At 40.2% G+C, this 14,136-nt stretch overlaps 1 protein-coding gene across 1 annotated transcript in view; it reads left to right on the top strand.

Moving 5' to 3' along the window:
- The first annotated feature begins 1,397 nt into the window (after positions 1 to 1,397).
- APBB1IP (amyloid beta precursor protein binding family B member 1 interacting protein) overlaps positions 1,398 to 14,136 on the top strand; it is a 64,712-nt gene continuing 51,973 nt past the window's right edge. The window contains exon 1 of the mRNA XM_015617068.3: positions 1,398 to 1,508. The gene's annotated coding sequence lies outside the window, so the exon portion shown is untranslated. The remainder of the gene's footprint in view (positions 1,509 to 14,136) is intronic.

Genomic DNA, 14,136 nt, shown 5'->3' with positions numbered 1-14,136 from the left:
AAATGTACCAATCAATATTACTCCTTTAATACATTCAGAATGTTCAGTGCTAAGTGCTGATTTAAAATTTACTTTGGGATAAATTTTAAAAAATAATTGCCAATGAACCCTTTGAAATGACTTCTTTCCTTGGCACCATAATGATACCAAAAATTAAAAGGAGCAACTGCAAATAAAGTCTGCAAAGACAATATGCAGTATTGGAACCTCAGACTCCCAAGCTTCTCAGCTAATAACTCCTCAACTATTTAATAACTATGTGCATGATTTCATAAATGATGTTTGCCAAATTTTGATATATTTTCATGTGCCTGGCCAAAAATGAAGCTCTGACCTCACCAAAGACTCTGGTAAATTTAGGCAGCTTGTCAATGAATTAATTTGGGTTTTTTACAATTACATGAGCAGAACAATGCACTATTCCCTAAATGCATTCTTAAATCTGGCTGAGCTGTCTCAGCTGGAATTTTTCAAAGCAATTACCCCTTAAAGCATTGAAACATATTTGCTGTGCAAAACATGGTGGTAATTTAAAATGCTACCATCCTTCTGCTATAATTATTTTATCTCCAGCAGTGTTGGAAGAACAAAAAGTGTGATTTCTTGGCTGCTTTGGAGCAAAATCTGGAATTTTAATACAAATTGCCTATAAACGCAAGACTAAGCTGAACTACCTGGTGACTTCTCTAATCTGAAGTAACAGAAGGAGGCGATGGTGTCATCTTCACCTTTTCTCGCTACACTTCACTGTCAGTGCTTTAGATATAGGGAAAAAAAAATGCTAAAAACATTGTTTTGGCAAAGTTATAGGTACTGAAAACAGGATATTAAATCAAGAGAGTTCTATTTGCACATGGCTTACAGTACTCAACGTGTCTCTTTAACTTGGAGACATCAAGGCTTCCAAGGCTGCATTGAATTTTCTGACACGTTTTTAACTTCAGATGGAAACGTCTCGATTATTTTTTTCCTCCCCAACGTTTCAAAGAATTTAACCTGTTATAAAATCAGTCCTACTCCGAGAATAAAATCTAAGTACCCTTCAAGGCAACCTTTTCCAAAAGTACGAAGTGACAAAATAATGCCATGAAAGCATTTCTCTGCCTTGCATGTTATAGATGATGTAGAGTCATTTAAGAGAGCGGGGAAAGAAACACAATTGTGTCTGAAAACCAGAGAGCGCCTGACAGCGCTGTCCAGCCGAGAGCGCCCGGCCAGGCTGGGGCGGCCCGGGAGCGGCCGAGGGAGGGGAGCGCAGGGGCCGGGCTGTGCCGGGCCGGGCCGGGCCAGGCTGGGCAGGGCTGTTCGGTCCGGCCGGGGTTTGCCCGGGGGATGAGGGCAGGGCAGCGGCTGTCTCTGTCCGGCCCGGGGGCGGAGGGCGGCGCTGCGAGCACGGCGGGGCGGCCCCACTTCCCCCAGGCAGCGCTGGGCCCCGCCGAGCCGGGCCGGGCCCTCAGAGCCGCCTCGCGCCTCCTCGCAGCCTCCGGAGCCGCCGCCCGCCCGTCGAGGTAAAGCGGGAGGGAGGGATTAGCCGGACCCCCGAGGGCTCCCGGCGCCAGGCCGGCAGCCGGCGGGGCGGGCTGTGAGGGGTCCCGCTGGCCGCAGTGAAGTGCCCGGCCGGCCAAGGGCGCAGCTGGGCTGGGACGTCCAGCGACCCCCGCCCTGGGCAGCGGCCGGGAGCCCGCAGAGGGAACAGCCCCGCACACCGCGCTCCCCCTCGGGACAGAGACCTGCCGGCGGCACGCATGGCCTCGGGGGCTGACGGGGCACCGCAGGTTTCGCGCTGCGGTGCTGGGTCCCGGGAATGGTTCTTCTCCTCGGCGGGGTTAAACTGGGGCAGACCTTCCCTGCGTCCAGTCCCTGGGGGAAGCGATAGGGGGTTGGTCATTGCAAGGCAGGGGTGCCAAAGCTTCCCTGCAGCCTCACGAGGCCGGCGGGGATCCCGAGGGATGCGCGGTGCCCTGCTTCCAGATCTGTGTTAGGAAAGTGAAGGCGGGAGGGAGAAAACTGCGGACCAAGCCGTCAGAGAATGCACCATGTGAATGCGCTATTCGAACTTCAACTAAGCGAGTAGACGGTAGTGTGGTTGTGGCCAAACAGCCAGTACAGACTTCTAAGGAACACAGTTTACATCTCTCTGCTGGTGGTGCCTTTGGCAACGTGCATTAGGGAAAAACTCTCAGTGTCCCCTGACTCAGAGTGTCCATCCAGCTTGATACCCTCAGCTGAATGCCACGGAGAAGTAACTGAAAGGCAATCTCCACAAGCTTGTGGTGGTTTTTCAATCCCTCGTGCACTAAAAGAGAAGTTATTAAATCCATTCATTATCACACTGGGAAGAAGTATCCAGTAGGGTCTTTTAGGCAGCATACAATCCAGCCTGTCTTAACTGTCATTAAAATTTTGTTGCAGGAATACAGCCTACAAATAAAATAAGCAGGGTTCCACCAAGATCACCAAGCTAGCAGCTTAACTTTTTGAAGTCACTTCCTGCCTGAGATGACTCTGATTCTGTGAATAATTTGGCTTCAGTTTGTCTCTCCCTCTCAGAACTCTGGTTTGCAGAATTTTGGCAGTATTTTTTCCTCTTTGGTTCTAGTTCCTCTTTATGAATTACATGACATGCGTGTTTTGTCATCTTTGCCAAACCTGCATCCATCTTATTTCACATGTGAAATTTGTTGATTTTACTGTTACTCGATTACCCTACTGCTGCACAGCAGTGATGTAAATGTAGTCAGGGCTTGATGTAGTCCATCTGTGTCATTAGGGACAAATAGGTGAGTCCCGGTGCTCTAGGGAGCTATACTAGTGACCTGTTCCAACTGTGCAGTCTCCTAATCATTTGTCTTCACTAAATCTACAGGGTTTGCTTCTTGTGGTTTTTTTTGTTTGTTTTTGTTTGGTTTTTTTTTTTCCTTGTTTTTGTGTTTTTGGTTTTTTTTGTTACTTTGTTAAATGAATTTAGGTGAAAATTTGATGTCTGAAACAGAATGTTTAACTTTTTACTGAATCTCTTTGGTTGTTTTCCCCTGTGAGCTTTCTAAGGAGACTACTACATTTAATTGTACTTAATGCTTTCTGCAAGCATTGCTTAAAAATGGAGATAATTTGGTTTGAAATATGGCTTACAAATGTCTTTGGAAAGTTGAATCAATGGAGCATTACCAATAACTGCGTGGTTCTTGTTTTATTCTCAGAAAATTCTGGTCCATCTGGGAACACATAACTGGAAAAATGTAATAATTCTGAAAGGAACATTTATTCATTCCCTGTGTCTTCTCTTTCATTTTTAAATACCTCCTGTAGGTATTACAGACTATTCTATGAGGCAGACTATGTTGGGAGGAAAAATGATTGATGATTGAATGTAATTATTGAATAAATTGTGTTTAATTGTTCATGCTGGAACTTGTGGTTATCAGTATGTAGTATCTTCAAATAGGGTATGATGCTTTTGAAGTGCTGGTTTATTTTGTTATCAAGAGTATTTATTACAGCAAAGTTTGATTTTTTACAGATCAAATGTCACTGGACATATAGCTGGACGGTGTCTAGTAGATCTAGTAGATGGCATAACCCATGTACCTGTAAATCAGGTGTAGCCTTGATCTTTTTTGTAATTTATAAAGAGACATGCATTTGGTAGGGTTACAATTTGCACAGAAGTGGCAACAGTATGAGCAGACGGGCCTGTTGGATGTAACAATTTAACTCCTGAGCCCCATGATTTCTTACAGGTTAAAAGATTTACCCAACCCACTAAGAATTTGCTTTTGCTGTGTTTTACCTTTCCTGTTAAAAGAAATGTATTTAAGCAATAAGAGGAAGAAGAGGCAGAAAGGTTTCCTTCTCTTGCTCTTCCCTAAGTGGTGAAGAGAGAGCTAAGAGCTTGGGCAAGCTGTGCATGGAGGGATCACCTATTGCATCCCCTTGGCCCTGCAAAAAGTGTGAGAAAACCACCAGTCTGCAGTGCTGCAGATGAGAGAAGGGATTGCCTTGTTCAAGAGAGGACCTGTCTTGCAGATTCATGAACATCTGACCATTGATAAGATGATCTGGAAACATGGATTTTCTTAAAAGCATGCTTCAGTTCAGAGGTTGTTTTACAGGAATGTAACTGCATTTTGTTTTCCTGTATATTGTTAAGATATCAAGGCCCTTATCCTTTCTTGCTTGCAAAGATGCAAACTACATGGGTTTTCCTTTCTCACAGACCATTTTTAATTTCCTTAGTTGTAGTATATCTTGATTGTTTTGGTGGAGGTCTGACCTGTTCTGATGTTAAAGCAAAAACAAGACCTCTTATTTGCCTGCAGCAATATGGAAGCTTTAGCTTATTTCCTTTGGAAGGTCTCTAGTGACAATGGTATCTTGTATCCATACAGATTTTCCAAAGCACTCCTTGGGCTTTAGAGGCAGGACTTTTCTCATCCAGCTGCAGAGTCACAAGAGCATTTGAGTCACGTGAGGTTCTGAGTCACCTTTACAGTCTCTTACACCGAGATAGATACTGCTAAACCTTGCTTTGGTGGTTGTTTTAGACAGCAGCCATGAATCCTCCTCCATAAAATTGTCTTCTTTTCCCTTCATTGTCTTAAAAAAGCTTGGGACAACCAGGTCAGATACAGATATCATAGAAATGTTGCCATGTGTATTTCCATTATTAGGAATGATCCATGGCTCTTGGAAAAACAGGCATTTGGGGCATTTCCTTATTGTCCAGCCTATTGGTCCACAGCTACCCCAGGTATTACCAGTAGAGCTGCCAGTGTAGAAGATATATGTTATACTGTAAAAGAAAGAAACTGGGTGCTATGTTCTTCTCAAGTTTCTGTAGGAGACTTTTAGGCATTTACAGCAGCATGTATGAGATCATGTTCCTCACACCCCTCAGTTTCCATTTGTAGTGCTGCTTCTGGGTTTTGAATGAAAAGGAAGCACAGATGACTTTGATCTGACTTAAAATTTTACTGTGGGAATTCACAAACTAGTTTGGTAATGATAGTTCAAAAAGTTTAGGCTTGTCATTAGTTTCAAAGACTTTCTTCCAATAAAGTGACCTTTTAGATTTATGGCTGGCTGACTGCTCTCATATTTTTTTCCTGCCAGGAGCTACGCCAGCCTGCACACAGCTCTGTTTCTTCTTGTTGAACATTGATTCAGCATGCTATGAATTTAGGCTCAAATAAATAAGAGCTACAGTCATTAAAAGTATTAGCAGTATTTTGGGGACTAGATGTATTATAAATCCAAGAAGGAGAACAACATTCAGTGTACATACAAAACAAATTTTTCTCTGCTGCTCCGTTTAGAAATGCTAACAAAACCACATCTGATAGAAGTTTTGCACTGGATACATCTCAGTGCATTTCCATTTTTACTTTCACTTTGTATTTGCTTGTAATCTAAAGTGGTGGATGTAAAAGTGTGGCATGTGACGTCGGTATCAAAGGATAAAACTCTCTGTGTCTGCTATCAGTGATGAGCAGACCCTGCATGGTTGATGTCTCTACCAACGGAAAGTTCTCAGTTGTCCTCAGACAATCCAACAGATTAAACAAACATTTTGGTGAAAATCTTTTCGTTGTAGCTACATCTGTCAGGGAGAGTGGGGATGGAAGGGGAGCAAATCTGCCTTTAGCAGCATTGCTGGTCCATCAAGCATAGAGAGAATCACAAGGAGCCAAAATTAATGAGTATGCTGATACTTACTGGATGCTTTTGCTGATAAAAATTTAAATTACCTTCAGAGTCCCAAGTTTTAGGCAAAATGATGTGTCTGCCTCAAAGGCAACTCAGCAGAAAAGTTAGGAAGCTCAGCAGAAAAGTTAGGAAGCTCAGCAGAAAGGTTGTTTAAACTGTTGGCATCAAGTCCATGTTGGCAGCAATGAAAAGATGCTCCTTGGTAGCCTTAGTTGATCCATTTTGGTACTCTCACTGCATCTTCAAGTAATCCAGGCTGCAGATACATAATTACTTTACTTTTGCATCTGAGCAAGATTTTGATGTACTTTTGAAGATTTTTCCAGTATTTTCTAACTGTACTGGAAGGCCCTATTCCCTCACTTGCTATGGCGATTTCACTGAAGCACAGAAATAAGAAGGATTATCAGCCCAAAATGTATTCTTGAAAGGTGATGTGGTTCTTCTGACTGATTGCAAATTTACAAAACAAAACAAAAAGCCAGTCAAATATACATTACTGTTCTCTCTGCTTTTTGATGAAATAGTGTATTTGAAATATATACTGTACATGTTCCTTGGAGGACATAAATATCTGAGTCAACCTTGACCAAGCAAAAACATGTGCCAAAACCATGAACACACAGAACATTCCCAAACACTTGTGGTTACAGCTTAGGTTTGTACTTTGGTGACCATATCCTCATGACTGACAGGAAGGTGACAGACCTAATGTTTGAGAGAGCAAATATGAGTGAGCCAGTAGTTTTAGATGTCAGTTCTAGGAAGGAATTCATAAACTTAATTGCAGTTCTGTTCCATGGCATTCATGTTCTTACATGAAATCCAGCAGAGCCTTTCATATCTGTCATTAGATTAGCCTCTTTTGTCTCCCTCATGTCATGATGGAGTTGCTGTGACCAGATCAAGACTGTTCCATCCCTCCTCCACTTCTAAAGGAAAAAAGAGAGGGGGCAGTGATATTTCCTTCTCATGGAAAACCTTAGAGAAATGGAAGAATGGAAATGTCACAAGGTTCTTCTCCTTTTGGTGCATTTTCTTCTCACAACTGTTACTATATGCAGTTCAGGGATCTCTGGACTGTGACAAAGCAAGCACTGCCATACCAATACAGCATCCTGTCTGTGGTGACTCCAGGCTTCCACTTGCCTTACAGATCTTCATCTGAAACCTACTGCTTAGAGCTGCATGTAATTACTGCATTGTATAGACTGAAAGAAGCAAATTTGCTAGGTGAAAAGTTAACAGTGGGCCTTGGAATTGTACCTGACACTTCAGTCAGTAGTAAAACTGAGAATTTTTTTTAAATGTTAATTTAATTTTTCTATTACTTGTTATGTTACTGAGCACAGTAGTGTGGTGAAATATCTATAAATTCATATTAAAGCATTACTTTATTTGATTTTACTGTATGAACTATGTACAAAACAAATGGATTCAATAACATTTTTACAGATTTATCCTTTTGTTTCACTTTTACTGTTAGAGCATTTTATGTTAGTGTCTTTTCCTTTTTCAGTGTTCCTTTCCCATACCACGTGTGCCATCCCTTAAGCATTTCTGGTAGTAATAACATGATTATAAGAAAGAAAATGGTGATTTAGAGCTTTTGCCAGTGATAGGTCATAGGAATAAGTTATTTGTATGGGGAGACAGTTGTGTCATAGACCCTTGTAGCATATCTTGTGCTTATCTAGTGGCTCACTGTGGGAGGAAGTGAGTGTTGGAAAAGCTGAGCCATTGCCTATCCAAGGTGCAGTTCCTGCACTCAAATTTGGTACTGTAACTTTCATTCCTTTTTTCCTCTTCCTAAGTTTATGCTATTATTTTCACTAATAATAAAAAAGTGTGGAAATGCTTTTAACATCTTTTGATTCTATAAGGAATTGAGGAAAGGAAGGATTTTTCCCTCATTTTACACCCCTGTATGCCTTCCTCTCTCATCTGTGGCCTTCCTTGTTTACTGTTTATTACTTTTTAGACAATCTATTAATGTGGGATCAGTCTACTTCATGGACTGTGAACTAAACATCAAAATTGAATTACTGGACTTTGCTGGCAATTGTTAAAGTACAAGACAGTCTCTTGTCATCTAAGTTCTGGACAGCAGTGTTGGGTAACAGGGAAAAAAAAAACAGGAAGGAAAACATTGCACCAACAAGCTACAGATTATGGGAAGGAATGTGGAAACTATAAATTTTGGCTGCTGAGGGTTACATTACTCTTTTGCTATTCTGCGCTGCCATCATGGCAGGGAATGGGAGGAACCTAAAACTGAGGTTCTGATACTGAGTTCTGATGACTTGTAGGTCTGTTTATATCTGAGTAGAGCTGAAGATGACACATTATAAACTCAAAATGGATGAGCCTGGGTGAGCTGGTGGTTCATGAGCTCAAGGGACACACTTCCACCCAGCTTTCTGCCTTTTCCAGGAGAGGATATGTTGTCGGAATAGAAATACCGTTCCTGTATGCCATTAATATGGCACAGAAAAGGGAATTGTTTCTTTTACCAGTCTGTGTGATGACATAGGGCTGGAAATATGTCTCCTCCTGCCCTTTTATTCTGTGCAGTTTGTTCTGTCTGTATTGCTCATGAGGAGAACGTCCCCAGAATGGACCATTCTGCAGTAAATAATTCTGTGGCAAAAGAAAAAGATGACCAAAACTGTAGCTGTATTTCTATAATGTTCTTAGACCCACAAGCAAGACTGAAGCACATGGACTGATGTGAGGATACTGTAAAAAAATGAACAGAAGTGGCACTGTTTTGATTCCCATAGAAATGGTCCCCTTTGGGAGCTGACAGGAAGGTACAAAATGCAGCTCTGGTACACAAAAATTGCTCCCAAGCTTTCTCCTCCTTGTATATGTGCTTTACATTGGGTTGGGTTTTTCCCCCATCTTTCATAAGGTGCTTTTAACTCACAGTTCCCCATCTGCTCAAGTATATTTGGAATACATTTTCTGGGGCCCAGGATCCAGACTGTGTGTGTGCCTGTGAGTTATTGTGGAGAGGATCTTAATGAGGAGTCTCATACCCAGCCTGTGTGCTGTATCTCTCTACATGCCTTTACTGTAGCCATAGGTTAAATGTTCTTCCTATCCTCTTTCAGAACAAGAGCCCTTTGCTAACCCCCTCCTCTGGCCTTGGATAACTTCTTCCTGTTATGCTGTGAGTAAGCTGTTAGGTAGTCCCTCGTTTCTTCCAGCTTCGCTTAAATGAGCCTCAGTGATCATTCAATAATCTTGCCAGCCTGCCTCACCCTCAGAACAGGACCCGCAGCTGCTTCTCCCAGACACACTCTTGGCAAGGGTGTTAAAGAAGAAAGTATGTATTTGGGGCAGTGCATGGGGGGAGAGGGGAAGGCTGGGGATGGTGGTGGATCCATCACAGAGGTGATGGATGCTGAGGCAGCAGCATCTGGAGGATGGCCTCACACTCGATGTCCTGTGCTGCTTTACAAAAACATCTTAAATGTCTGTCTTCTCTCCTCCTGTCCCCACCCTGCTCAGGCCCTCTGTCACTCTCTCTGAAAGTGAAGTACACAAATATCACTGAAAAAGATAGTGGAGTTCCTGTAGTGTTTATTATTATCATCTTGGCAAAACAAGTGAAAAATACAATTGCCCTCATAATTTAAGTGAAACTGTGTAGTTTCCATGTCTATGAAATCTGGGAATTTTGGAGTAATAAAGACTTTTTCCAAAATCTGTCCTCACTGCAGGTTTCTTCCTGTAAAACGTGATGTAACTGTATTTCCAAAATGGCAAAAAAGTGAACAAACTTTCAAGAGGTTCTATTGTATAAATGGCATAGTTAAAATTTATGTGAAACATGAGTAGGATCTGTGAGTTTGGGGTGCTTTTATCTAACAATGTTTGTGTTTACCTCTGGGTGGGTGATTCTGGAATTAGTAGAATATGAACTCTAGTACCCCATGTTAACATTAGAGTAGGATTCTTTCTTGATTGTATTTATCCGCCACTTCAATTTTAATCCAGAGTCAGATGTCACTCATTTTTGAACTAATAAGGATACTTTCCAGTTGTACAGTTTTCCTGAAGCTACTAGTGTTTTAGTGTGTCCCTTTTATTCCCTCATGAATAGAGTTATTGCATGTCACCCCATCCCTGAGATAAATATGCAGTGTAACTTCAGCTGCAGATAAGCCTACAGTTATTGGCACACCAAATTTCCCAGAAGAATAGTGAATATTAGTAAAAAGCTGCTTTCAGAGTTATCAGTGTGTGAAAGCTTTTTATTGGAAAATACTGTGCTTATCAATGTTAGGTAAGTACAGTGCTGGAAGCAGTCTAATTGCTTTTGATCCTTTCTTTTTAAAATATGAGCTAGTGTTAAAACAGAGAGTTACAGAGCCATGTCATGTAAGTAAGAAGGCGGAAAGTCAACATGCTAATTGCCAAATCTGATTGTGATTTTGAAACCTTGGGGTCAGCTATCATTTCTATTGTATCACTCCAAAACTTCAATTTCCATTCTTAGTATCTGCTGGAATTAGTAGCTAGTTGAATTATTAATCTGGATTGAAGTCTGCAGAGACAGAAGTTCTCTTGTACTTTACTTCAGAAAAGTGGGCCTATATGTCTCTTAAGGATTTTTTACTTGATGTGATGAAATAGCTGGTTAAAGAACTCCCATCCTGCCTCATTTAGGTATATGAGAGATGTGTGTAGAATGAGTTTTTTCTTGACAGCTAACTGTAAAATCACTGTGAGGAGCATAGATCTGTTTCAGACCTGCAGACCATCTGGCCAGAGTTATCCCCAGCTGTGGCTAGCATCATGTACTTCAGAAAGAGGCAACAAGTCTCGTGCTGAAGATGTGGTGTAACCTGCCTATCATGAAAGCTTTACTCTGGTTCCAAATGGGTGCAGCCTTTATTTTAGGTCTTAAAACATGAGGTTCGTCATCTTTGCCTGAAACTTTCTGCAATACTAGCACTTCTAGCTACAACTGCACGGAGCAGCACGTAAGCAGCTTGCTTACTCACCGGTTTTGATGATGAGGTTCACAGTTACACTGTGCATGTTTCCCTGGAACAGTTACTTAGGCTTTCATTTATTATCCCACTGGTTTTGAGTTGCAAGTCAGGATGAAATAGTGCCTCAGTAACTTTCCCCTAGGTTTTGGTGCATTTTTTTAATGACACTAGTTTCACACCTGTTTTCTGTGACCATCAGTAACCCTCTTTCCAGCTTTTCACTTTATGGTGGGACTCTATCACTTTCATCATGCATACCTAGTTTTCTTCCTTTTTCTGTCTTTGCTATGGGATGATCTACTTCGCATAGTCTGTAGTACACAAGGGTAAATCTGTGACTCGAGCAATTTATTCACCGGGCTACTGCTGCGTCTCTCTAAAATATTAAAGATTTCTTCATCCCACTCCGGAAAGCATTTAAACATTAAGCAATAGCAGGAAGTTGCAGTGCTGTTAGCAGTCATCTGGGTAGTTAAACAGTGTTCATTGTCCTGGTACTCTGATACTTTCACACTGTAGTGAAGAGACTAGGACCTGAAGGTGTGCTTTTGATGTTTCTGTGTGACTTGTCAAAGTATAGTTCATGTATTTTTATCTCTGCTATTTATGTATGTAGCAATTTAAGAACAGCAACAATACTTGGAATGTAATGAATGTGTCTGTAACTGTTCACTAGATCACTAAGTGGGCTGGTTCCCAATACTGTTTATATCAGAATCTACTGTAGAACTTTATTTTCTGACATCATGCTGTTCCTCATTCCTTTTTTGTTGTGGCCCTTTGGTTGGTTAAACTGCATCAACTCTACTGAGACTGAGTTGCAGAGATGATAATGTTGGTGTTTCCTGTTCAGTGTTTCACAAGGGCTTTGAGCTTGTTTTCTAACTTCTCCAGTGCAGAAGCCTTTTTACCATGTGGCTTAGACCACTCTTCCTGTGAACAGGGACTAGCTTTGGGTATTTCTCAGAACTATCAGATACTAAAGTACTAACTGTTAAAATTCTGTTTGGTATTGTACCATATCTGAGGTTTTTTGACCACTGTATGGTCCCTTCTTCAGATTTCATTATATATTTAAATAATAGGTTGTTCTTGGTATGGTTTCCTCTTCTTTTTTCTTTTTTTTTTTAAGCTGGGTGAATTGTTTTTCTTAAGCAGTATAAATTTTGTACCACTGTTCTACTCCTCATTTGTTAGTTTCCTGCTGAATGTTAAAGATTCTATCAAACAATTCAGTTTCCTATCTAAATTGGGAAAGTAAAATAATTAAAACAATTAATAGATCCAGTGATTCTGGAGGACTTCTGGTAAATGGTGGAATGAATTAATGAATCAATCTTATGTGTTATATAAACCTCTGAGGGCTTAATATATATACACTAAAAGTGAGACTCATTGGTGGTTAGAATAGGAAGTTGAAGAGAAAATGTCACAGTCCCTTAGATATACAGTACGAGAAAAGTAGGAGCCTTAAATAAAATAATTTTTTTAAAAAAGAGGTTTTTATGAGAGCTTAATGAAGATTCGAGAATGTGAAAATGGGGGAAATAAAAAACAAGGAGTATTTTAACTGTGCTGCTTCAAAAAATGGTCTATAAGGCATCAATCAAAGTTTGAAAATCAATCACTTGAAAAAGCAATCAATTTAAAAATATGTTACATTTCACATATATGGCTTCCCACAAGACACTTCTTAGCTTGTTTATTTGTGACAACTGCAATTTCCTCATATTATTTTAATTCTGTTTTTTTTTTTTCTCTGCTTAAAAACTCATGCATAGTCTGGGAAACATTGTTAAAATACAGTTCTGTTTGGTTTGGGATTTTTTCTGTTGGGTTTGTTGTAGTCAGTAGTGATTTTTAAGAGTTCCTAGTATTAGCACAACACAAAGAAAAACCTGACAGAAAGTTACAGTAGAGTAGGACTGAGTATGAACCTCAATATTCTTCTGGGCACTTTGGTAAATATTTTCCTGTTTTTCGTTAATAAGAGCTCATACACCTACACATTTCACCTTGAATTTCTGTTTCGAATAAGTTCAAGGCTCTTTATAAAATTCAGAAAAATTTTCTGATCCAGAAGGCAGCAACATCCAACAGGATAATTTCCAAATTTGCAAGTTTTTTAATCTGTTTATTTCTATTGTGACAATCAAATAAAAGAAATGGATGTAAGTGGCAAGAAGTCAAAGAAGAGAAGAGTGAATGGACAGTCTTTTGCAATTCTATATTATGGGGATTCATATTACTATCTTAAGTTTTTCTAGCTCTTGGCAAAATCTTTGGTGGATATGTAGAGTTTTTATACCAGTTTAAGAGATCATTCAGTGTGTTTTAACATGAAAAATTCCAGTGTATTTGCTCATTATGATAATAATATTGTCTTCCTAAACCAAATCAAGAAAAATTCAAGAGAAAATAAAATACCAGTAGAAGCAGTGGCTTGGTGACAACATGACTTTATCTTTCTGTTATTGTTGTTAATTACTGAGAAGACAGTCCTTAGGTTTGTTTTTTTCTAATTTAGACAGTTCTTACTACTCCTTATGAAAAGAAGTTGCAACTGGTTGAAACTCGAGTAATTTTTTTGCCATTTTTATATTTCTATTCTGTAAAAATAAAGTCGGATTTCAGTTTGTCAAAAGAACTTGTATGAAGATCTTTTCCTGAAAGTTGATATTAGCTAGTTTTTTTTTAAAAATCTACCAAAAACATACAAATAACTGGAACTGATAAGATTTCCTTAGAAGATATTTTGATCTCCTAAATCAGAAAACAGGAAAACATAAAATTATTCAGTATTATTTAAACACTGATGAGATACTTGTCAGTATGAGCTGCTGCTCCATTTTTTGTCACATAACAAATGTATCTTCACTGCCTGATCAAATAAGTGCCATTTTATCTAGCCTTTCTGTGAAAATTGATTCTCCAAGTGCCAGGTGTGTAGGAAGCTACACAGCTGTTGATCCAAATAAATGAATTAAGATTCAGAAATCATATTCCACCCAGCATACAGCTGAGTCTACAGAAACAGAATGTTGTGTACAAGGCTCTGTAAGAGAAGCATGATACAGACAGGGAGAGTGAGCCATCCAGTGTGGGTTTGTCAGCTGGAAAGGAAGGAGATGAGATGACTTTAATTCTCCACTCACTCAGCCTTGTGTGATGTCTGTTCCCGGTTCCTTGGGCAAAGCTGTGCAATCTCCACTGCTGGGCTATAGTTGCCCTCAGCTCTGCCAGCCACATCCTATTCAAATGTCTTTAAGAGTACCCAGTTCCCAAATCTTTCAGTCTTTCATTTCTGGGATCTGAGAGAAATGTGAAAGTTGAAAATTCAGTTCTTGGTTGCCTGTGCCTTGTTTAGTTATGTCACGGTTCTCAAACAACAGATACTGACTTAAGGGTTCAGTGGCCTTTATAA

The sequence above is a fragment of the Parus major genome, chromosome 2 (assembly GCF_001522545.3).
Source record: "Parus major isolate Abel chromosome 2, Parus_major1.1, whole genome shotgun sequence".
Classification (NCBI taxonomy): domain Eukaryota; kingdom Metazoa; phylum Chordata; class Aves; order Passeriformes; family Paridae; genus Parus; species Parus major.
The sequence above is the reverse complement of the archived record's forward strand: the minus strand, read 5'-3'. Positions and strand labels throughout refer to the sequence as shown.